General features: G+C 46.0%; 1 pseudogene; it reads right to left on the bottom strand.

The window, feature by feature from the left end:
• Nucleotides 1–914: 914 nt before the first annotated feature.
• LOC138812860 (sulfotransferase 2A1-like) lies at nt 915–8,315 on the bottom strand (annotated as a pseudogene).
• Nucleotides 8,316–10,170: the final 1,855 nt, after the last annotated feature.

Below are 10,170 nucleotides of genomic sequence, written 5' to 3'. Positions count from 1 at the left end.
CCCAGGCCCAGAGTTCAAGCCTCACGACAGACAAACAAAAAAAAAAACGAGTGCTAATTGAGTGTTCAAGGCTTTACACTCCATCAAGGCTGCAAATGGTGATATTTCAAATCATATTGAAGTCTGTAATGACATTGGCTCCTCTTTTGCAGCCATAATGGGACCCACCATAAAACGTCTTAAAATGTTTTAGATGTGAAAAAAATGAAATGGGATACATAAAAAGAAATTGTTCAGAAGGTAAGAACTCCTAGCAAATTCAGAGCCTTGTACAAGTTAAATAACCCTCTTGGGAACTGAAGAGTTTTCAGTTTTGAACTGAAGAGGTTGGGGACAGCGCCCAGGCCCAAAGTTCAAGCCAAAAGTTCAAACCAAAAAAAAAAAAAAAAAAAAGACAATGATTGAAACTTTCTTTTGTATCAAAGAAGGCTCTTCTGTGCAAAATGTTCTAATATAAAGTTTAGTAGGACATGCTGTCAGTTTAAAAGAGGTAAAACTATAACTCAGGATGAAATTAGTGGTCAAGAAGATGAGAGTTGAGAGAATGAATTAACTTTGGTCCTTGAATTGCTAGTTCATTGTGAGTTTTCATGCTTCTGCTGTGCAAATGACCTTAGCAACTGTTTATCCATGACAAGACTGTTTGCCACAAGGAAAAAGAGTCGGCATAGGCTGGTCTTTCTATTGTGGAGGAAAGGCATATGGCATTCTAAAGACAAATTATCCGTGACTGTTATGTTAGGAGAATGGTGCCTGTTTGTCTTAGTAATTTGACCCATCAGAATAAGAGATGCATAAGACAGGATCTTACTCCAAATTGTGATAACTTAATGCTGTTAAATACTGTGGATAGGGCTATAGCTGCAGCTTTTATTCTGAATGTCCCTGGATTTGAAGAAGGGGTCCAGAAAGAGTGCAGCAGACAACCTTGTATTTTCAACCAAATGACAGATAAATAAATCAAGAAAGCAATCAACAAATCAATCAATCAATCAATCAATCAAGAAATGAAAAGGGGAAGAACAATAATTTGACACATTGGAACCACCACAGATTGTTTGCTGTTGAAAAACTATTTACGCTGTGAACTGTTTGAAGGACTGAGCTGCTTTAAGATAACTGGCAATTCTGAAAGGATTCAGAACCAGCTAGAGCAGCTCAAACAGGAACTGAAAAAGTTAAAATTCAGTGATAACTGGGGACTTCCAGAATAGTTTTCCTGTTTTTTTTTTTTTTTTGCCTTTTCTGAGCCCAAGATCCTCTATTTTATGGATTATCCCGATAGCCTCCTGTCTATTTCAGTATTTATCTTCTAGCATGCAGCTTACCCTAGCTCAAACAAAAATGAGAATTATGCTTTCTGAAATCATAGGAAAAGGGGGGAGCTGTGAGAGGGGAAAGAATTGGGAGGATGGAAGGCCTCCTCTGAACATGAACTCTTAGAATCCTGAGAGCTTCCTGGAAAGGTCAATCCCTTCTGGACTAATAGGACTTCATATTTCTTTCTTGGGTGTAGGCTATTTCCACAGCAGACCTTCTGGGATCTTTGGGATAGACAAAAATCTATGTGAACTCTAAGTCATTTGCTGCTCACTCCTGCTGCTTAAGGTGAAGGAGATATTTATCACTTGAGGGAGATGATACCACACAATGGGTGCTTGTGATTAAGATTGTATTGTAGTATTGGTGCTTGTGATGTCAGGGAAATGGTGATCTCACTTTGTACACGTACACCCCTGTGCTCTACTCAATAAATACTTTGTCCAATGGACTCAGGGCACTGGGAGCTGGCAAAAGGCTCCAGGCTCCTGGTGTCCCAAACCTGAATTCCACAATCTGTAGTCTGTTCTGGCCTCATCCCAGGTTGTCCCAATTTGGGACAGAGCTTCCACTCAAGGCAGCACATCCAGGAAACCTCAGGCAGCCTCCTGCCACGGGCAGCCCACTGTCCCCACACGAGGGACCCCCGCAGCCTTTCATGCAGGTTGTCTTTGCTAAACAGAACAGTAAGGCATGTTTGTCAGCCCTCTGTGTCGTGGCCCCATTGATTTCAGCAGGAACACACAACGGTCCCTTTGTGCTCCTCACCTGTGTGTGGCTGCCACCCGTCCTGGTGATTGCACCAAAGATGTGACAGGCAAAGTCAGACTTCCTGATTGGAATGACAGACTAATGCTATGATCTCAACCCAGTCCGTTCACCTCCATAAGTTGGGGACACAAGTCTTCATCCTAACAGACAAGGAGCTAAATCTGGACTTAGTCCCATGAGAACAGCTCTGGAGGAAGTCCCACCATCTTTTCCCAGGATGATTCTTCGAAGGCTTGGGTCTGGGCTGGGGTGAAGTGCTTCTTCCAGTCCCCCGTGATACCTAGGCCGTGGAAAAACAATGACACCAGACTGGGTCAGGGCAAGAAGGCGCTGTCCCTTGGTGTCCCTTCTGCCCTCTGCCTGCTCCGAGGGTAGGCCACAGATCTCCCTGGGAAATAGACTCCACAGCCACCACGCTCCATGTCCAGTGCTCTCCTCTCAAGTTCTGCCCCCTACCACCAGAGGGGCACATCCTCCACAGATGTGTGGTAGTGGGAAAGCTCAGGATGTGGTCTTATAGTCACACAATAGCATTTTTATTTAATAGGAATTTGAATATAGTTTTTATATAATTGTTAAGTGTGTGTATGTGTGTGCAAGTGTGTGTCTATACAGGAGTTTGAACTCAGGGCCTAGGTGCTGTTTGGAGTTATTTTCTGTTCAAGCCTCATGCTCTACTACTTGAGCCACAACTCCATTCTTTGTTTTTTTGGTAGTTTACTGGAGAGAAGGAATCTCCTGGACTATGCTACGCCATCAGTATTTGAACTGTGATGTTCAGATCTCAGGTTCCTGGGCAGCTAGGATTATAGGCCTGAGCCATGGATACCCAGCTGGTACTTACACTTTGTTTTCTTTTCAGATCCACTTACTATCACAAGAATTGTTTTTCTGTTGTAGGACTTAAACTCTGGGCCTGGGCACTAATCTTGAGCTTCTTTTGCTGAAGGCTTGGCACTCTACCATTTGAACCCCAGCTCCACTTCCAGTTTCCTTTATTTTAACACAAGCTGGAAGTGAACATCCAGCCTGTTCCTGGGTGATCCCTGGCCAGGAGTGTGTGGTTGGAGACCAGATTTCTTTCCCTGGCTTCCAGCACCTCCTTCCCTGGGACATTTCCATACCTTTCCTCGTGATTTTGAAACCAGCAGGAAGAAGGTCCTCTGGGACATCAGGGAGGTTGGACATCTTGTTCTCCTTCGTGGCCTGGAAGGAACTGTTCTCCAGGACCAAGTCCAGCTCTCCGGGTTCCAGCGCCTTCCCCAGGAACCCACAGATCCTCTCTACCATGCTCCTCAGGTCCTAAGGAGAGAAAAACATGGCTGGAGTATAAGAGGGGACAACACAGAGCATGACTGAGCAGGATTGAGCAGGAGAAGACAGAAACAGCAGAAGGCCCTGGTAGGAGCAAGGATGGGTGGCCTGTGGAGTTGATGGCATGAAGCAGTGGGTAGAGCACCAGCCAAAAACAAAACATCAGGTACTGAGTTCAAGACTCCATCTCGAAACAAAAAAAAGGAAGAAAATGAGCATGAGAGGCATGCAGGAAGGAATAACACACAACAGGATGTAGAATGTTGACATAGAAGGTGGGATGGAGACTGGGGGGAGGATACTGGGGTAAAAACATAGTGGAGAACAGGAGAGATGGTAGAAGGGGTGGAGAGGGCAGTGGGGGGTGGGGTGCATGTAAAATCAATCGTTACCTTTTTCATCTGCTGATAACTAAGGACCAGCACGTTCTCCTTTTCCCTCATGGACATCCAGCCTGGGACGTGATCAAACCATGACCCATAAGGTACTGCAGGGGGAAGAGTGGGCCAGCGTGAAAATTCTCCACCATTCCCGATTTGCATGTTGGACTCAGCACTGATTGCTCTGGTCCCTGGCACCTTCACCAGGGTGTAACTGAGAACTCAGAACTCAGGGTGAGTGCCTTCCATGCCAGCTTGGTCCAAATCAATCACTTGCACAACTAAGCACAAGTCTGAGTGCAAGGTCTGAGCTGTGACACACGCACACGAGGCACCTTCCATCCCTGCCCATGGCTCCCAGCAGGTCAGTCTGCAGAGGCCTTGGTGTGCTTTATTCTACTTGAAACATCTTTGCTTGAAATCAGGGCCAGAGCACTGTCCCTCGGTTTCTACACTCCTCTCTACCACGTGAGCCACACCTTCAGTCCCTGCATCATGATGATTGAGTGGGTATGAGAGCCTCAAGGACTTTCTGCCTGGGTTGGCTTCCAACTCTGTCCCTCAGCTCTCAGCTCCTGAGTAGCTGAGATTATAGGCGTGATCCACCAGCCCTAACTATAGATCCAAGTGGTAAGAGATGTTGAATCAGGGGAGAAACAGCTCACCAAGCACTTCTGCAGGTTGTGAAGCTAAACCCAGAGGGCCTGAGACACCAGATGATGACGTACGTAGAGCACAGATGTGGGGTCCCCCACCCTTCATACCCAACTCAGGCCATGGACCCCTGACAGAACCATGGAGAAGTGACAAAATTACAAGCATGAGGAATGACCCAGTACTTTTGCATGACTAGACACAGAGTGATCCTAACTTCAAGTGAGAAACTCTGACACAGACAGTCAAACAAATTTAAAATATAAAAATATATAGGGAAGGTAGAGTTGGGTTGTGTGGGAAGCAAGTGAGAAGCTGTGAGCCAACATCTGGGAGTAGAGCACCCAGGAGGGGGCCGGTCCTCCATGGCTACGGAAGCTCCAGGGGCTCAAAACACCTTGGGACCTTCCATCATGGAAGAAGTCTGGTGCTGCCTTTAGCCAATGTGAGTTCTGGGAGGAGGAAGCATTGGACCCACAGATGGTGAGACTTAAAGGAGACCTTTGAGGTAGGGGACACTCAAAGAGGTTTAAATTCTTCTCCATTCACTTCACAGTCTACTCACCATGTCCTTGCAAGAACCATTCAAAATATTGTACCAGTGACTCTGGTTTCTTAGCCAGATTTGTAAAACGCCAGAAATAATAACCAGATATAAGGACATCCTTAGGATTTCTGATGACATAGATCATCTTAAAGGAAGAAAGGAGAGAATTAAACAATATTCTCATCATTTCTTGCACTCTTGGTGTTCAGAGAAATTCTAGCCATTTTTTGCTCCAACATTGAAGTATCTGTTGATCTTTTGGTTGTGCATTAGTTTGTGAAATACTTTTCAGAGTTCCTACAATCCAATCACTTAGCCTGGCATAAAACAATGGTGGGACAACGCATTTCCTTAACATATCAGGGATCTTTATCTACTAAACACAGGAGAGCAGACGCTGGTTAGACTTTCTTGGCTACAGATTTTCGAATTGTTCTGTGAACATCATTGAAACATCTGGGCATGGGTGGCTCTCACCTGTCACCACAGCTACTCAGGTAGCTCCTATCTGAGGATCATAGTTTGAAGCTAGCCCAGGCAGATCAGCTCATGAGACACCCGTCTCCAATTAACTACCTGAAAACCTCAAGGGGAGCTATGGCGCAAACTGGTAGAATAACAGCTTTGAGTACAAAAGCTCAGGGACAGCTGTGAGTTCAAGTCCCAGGAGTGGCACAAAAACAAAACAAAAATCCATTGAACGAGGGAGCTGAAATGATACAACAGAGATTTCAAAGCACAGACACACCCATTTCTATGGTATTCAGGAACAAATCTAGGTAGCATTGTGCCAGGGAAGAGTGTGCATCGTGTGTGGTGTGTCCTGGGCTGGGGAAGCGGGACAAAGGCTCCTGGTCTGATCTGGCCATTAGCACCAGGTGTTTATTCACTGCACAGCCTTCAGAGTCAGACCACTGATACCAGGTCACATGACATTGAAACTACACAAGCTCAATTTTCTTTTTCTTTTTTCTTTTCTTCTACTTCTTTTTTTTTTTTTTTTACTCAGGACCTAGGTGCTGTCCCTGTGTTTTGATGCTCAGGCTGGTACTTTACCAATTGAATTGCTGCTCCACTTCTGGCTTTATTTTGGATAGCTCATCAGAGATAAGAATCACCTGGCCAGCCGGGCGCTGGTGGCTCATGACTGTAATCCTAGCTACTCAGGAGGGTGAGATCTGAGGATCTGGGTTCAAAGCCAGCCCGGGCAGGAGAGAGCGTGAGACTCTGATCTCCAATAAACCACCAGAAAACCGGAAGTGGCGCTGTAGCTCAAGTGGTAGAGCGCTCGCCTTGAGCTGAAGAGCTGAGGGACAGTGCCGAGGCCCAGAGTTCAAGTCCCACGACCGACAAAAAAAAAAAAAAAAAAAGAATCACCTGGCCTTTCTTACCTGGGCTGACTTCTGATCTTGATCCTCAGATCTCAGCCTCCTGTTTAGCTGGGCTGACCACACAAGGCCTGGGTATCCACTTAAAGCACAGTTTGGTTAGTCTTTCAGTTAGTCATCCAGTTCATCTGTCAGGGATTACACAGCCATGGTCCACATCTTGGAATCTGGTTTGGTCTGAGGACCTTCAATTCATGAAGGAGAGTCTGGGATCCTCCATGAAGTACAGAAGGAGAATGCCAGACCTGCTGGGTATGTGGATTTTTAAGAGGAAAAGGCCTTGATGGAACAGTTATTGGGCACTGATCACTGACCTTGGCCTTGGAAGTGAAGAAAGACTTGGGGAAGAGTTGGATGGGGAGGTGGGAGGTGATGAGGGGGGGACCCTCCTTCCTCTCCTCTTTGAATTCATGTCCACTTGTAGTCTCGATCCATGGGGAACAAACATATGTGGGTACAGATCGAACCCAGTTGGGATCCCCCTTGGTGTGAATCAGAGAGAGAACCTCAATCAACCAATGGGTTGATACACACACACACACACACTTATACATACATGCACACCCACACATATATAATGGTAAAGCATATGTAACATAGACCTTACAGATATAAACTTTCTCAGGTATGCAATCTGATATGGATAAGTAGTGTTTAGTGTATTTTAATCATAGCTCACTCAGTGCCAGTATTTTGTCATCTAATAAGTCTACACTGTCCATGACACTGAATATTGATTTGCTTGCCACCTGCCCCATCATTCTCTTATCACACCAGGACTTTGGCAGTTTGGGCCTTGTATGTAAGTGCAATAGTACACAGTTTGTTTGGTTTTTTTTTGCACTATGGCCTTGAATCATGGGGTTTCAAATGGCAAAATGTCCTGATAATAGTAGAGCATGGGTCTAAGTAGGAAGCATTATGCTCACCTTGGTCCTCAGCTGCACCCATTTCTGAGCTGCTCCCTGTCCTGGAGATCTTGCCATACAGCTGGCCCCTCCCTCTCTCCACCCAGACCCACCTGAGCTCCCACCTACCTCACTTCCTACCCCCAGCCCCTGCTGCTGCTAGATAGTGGAGGTGGTCATGAGCTCTCTCTCTGCGGGAGAAATGGCTCCTCTAATAAACCTTGTAACCATCTTTCTGCTGTGCCTGCCTGCCTCTGCATGGTCCCCTGGGAAGCATGTGATGGATCCTTTCCTGAGCTGTCTGCATTTTCAACAGTGTATAATATTCCACTTTGATCTCTCAACTTGCTTGGGATTGTGCAGCCATTTCTCTGTGGATATTTGGGTTTAATGCAGCTGTCAGCTGTTGCTGAAATCCTGCAGTGCCCTCACTGGCTGTGGTTTTCAGCACATTTCCCTTGCAGTGTGCCCTCAGAGCTCCCTCCCCACTCCCCGTGCCCCTTCACACAGGCTCCCTGCCTGCCAGTGCCTTGTGTTTACCCCAAGTTTTCCAGGTCCTAACTATGGCCCATCATGATTCTTCTATTTGAGATCATGCTTTTTCTCCAGGTAACATCAAAATTATCCTTTTCATATAATGAACTATGGAGCACCTTAAAAACACCTATTTAAAAAAAATCTGCTGCCAACCCTGGAGCTTGAAGAGGGCCTAGGCGCTGTCCATGAGCTGTTGCGCTCAAGCCTGGCACAATACCACAGGGCCACAAGTCTTCAATAATCAGCTACTACACCATTCCTACCTGGGACACAGTTGGGAGTGAGGTCACAGCTCTGGCTTTTCCCACCCAGCCACAGCTCCCTCTGCTCACCTGATTTGGGTTAGGTCACCGTGATGATGTCTTCGTCCTTCAGCACCAGCTCCTCATGGACTGCTTTTGTGACTTCAGGGTTGAAATCCACAACAGGGAAAGGAATGCCCTGGTACCACACGTAGTCCTGAGCCATGGCAGAGTCCTCGGTGCCTGGCTCTTGGTCCCAGGCCACTGCCACTGCCACTGTGGAAGTGGTGACAGAGTCTGGATGGTGAAGACAATCATTAACTAAGATTAATTGATGATAAAAAACCCTGTGATTGTCCCCAGGGATTTTTATTGGGCAACTGTGAAATCATGCATAGGGTGAACTGTGCTCATCTGTTCCTCAGTTCAAGGCAGAAAACTAGAAATACAAGAGGAAATAGGCTAGGGTATAAGATTACCTAATATTTTTTAATGCACTAATTCATTATTTTGAGAAGAGGTGTAGATATCAGAAAAAATCGTGGAGAGGGAAGTGCCGGACTTCTGGATCAACACCCCAAGTTCAATCTACTAATATCACTCCAAGATCTTTGCCAAGATTCCTCAATGCATTGTCCTTCCAATTTCCTCTGTTTCCCCTAGGATCTCTCTCCACTCCAGGATGTCAGCCATGATCCCTCAGGTCATGGGTCTCCAAGATTCCTTAGGCCCCTGGATGCAGGGACAGTTTCTCAGACTTTTTTTCTTTATCCTGACCTTGCAGATTTGAGAAACAACAAATAATTCTGTAACTTTATGGGGATGGTGTGTGTGTGTGTTTGTACATACCACAGAAACTGATTTCTCTCCTTCCTTCCTTCCTTCCTTGTTTCCCTTTTTTTTGTAGTTGTTCAAGGGGGTTGAACTGACCCTGGGTCTCTCAGTTTTTTAGCTCAAGGCAAGCGCTCTACCACTTGATCCACAGCACCACTTCCTGCCCTTTCTGTTTATGTGGTGCTAAGGAAGCGAACCCAGGGTCTCATCAATGTGAGGCAAATGCTCTACCACTGCGCCACCTTCCCAACCCCCAGGAACCCATGTCTATGATGTTCAGGAGCGATGAAATCTAGGTAGCATTGCACTGGGAACTCTTTGGGGTTGCCCTGGTGTAGGCTGTACCTGGGAAGTGGGTTGTTCTCTCTGGAGGATGAATCCATTTTTTTTTTCCTGTGGCTTGAACTCAGGTCCTGAGCACTGTCCCTGTGTTTTTGTGCTTAAGATTAGTGCTCTACCATTTTAGCCACAGCTCCACTTTTTGTCTTGTTGTAGATGAGTCTCTTGGGCTTTGCTGCCTGGGCTGGCTTCCAACTTTGATCCTTACTTCCGAATTAGCTGGGATTACAGGTGTGTGTCACTGGGGCCTGGCTTTTTTTTTTTCTCTTCAAGTCCTGGGCTTGAACTCTGGGTCAAGGTGCTAATCCTGAGCTTCTTTTGCTAAAGGCTAGCACTCTACCACTTGAGTCATAGGACCACGGCCGGCTTTTTCTGTTTATGTGATGCCAAGGATTTGAATCCAGGGCCTCACTCATATGAGGCAAGCACTCTACCACTGAGCCAACTACCCAGTGCCAATTTATTTTAATTTAATTTTATTGTAAAGATACTGGACAGGGAGGTTACAGTTACATGAGTAAGGTAATGTTCAGGTTTTTGTTAATGCCAGTCTTGTGTTATGTGCTTGCCATGGGTCTGAATTGTCTGCATTTTCAACACTGAGTAATATTCTATTTTGATCTCTTAACCTGGTTTGGATGATGTAGCCATTTCTCTGTGGATATTTGGGTTTAATTTCTTGGTGCTCTACCGTGTTAAGCACAGGTCTTCAATAACGGAGCTACTTTTTGGTCCCTATTTTGTAGACAGCAGGAGGGAATGGGGCTACAGGCCCGGAGGTTCCAAGGCAGAGGACTGGAAGTGGAGCTCTGGTCGGGTGGTAGAGTGTGAGCCTTGAGCGAAAAACTGAGGGACAGTGCCCAGGCCCTGAGTTCAAGTCTCAGGACCAGCAAACATTTGAATAACATAGGGTTTGATGCATTCCCATACTTAAAT

Source organism: Dipodomys merriami, unplaced genomic scaffold (genome assembly GCF_024711535.1).
Source record: "Dipodomys merriami isolate MVZ:Mamm:240054 unplaced genomic scaffold, mDipMer1.0.p SCAF_57, whole genome shotgun sequence".
NCBI classification, from domain to species: domain Eukaryota; kingdom Metazoa; phylum Chordata; class Mammalia; order Rodentia; family Heteromyidae; genus Dipodomys; species Dipodomys merriami.
Note: the sequence above shows the minus strand (reverse complement) of the source record. Positions and strands in the feature narration are given on the sequence as shown.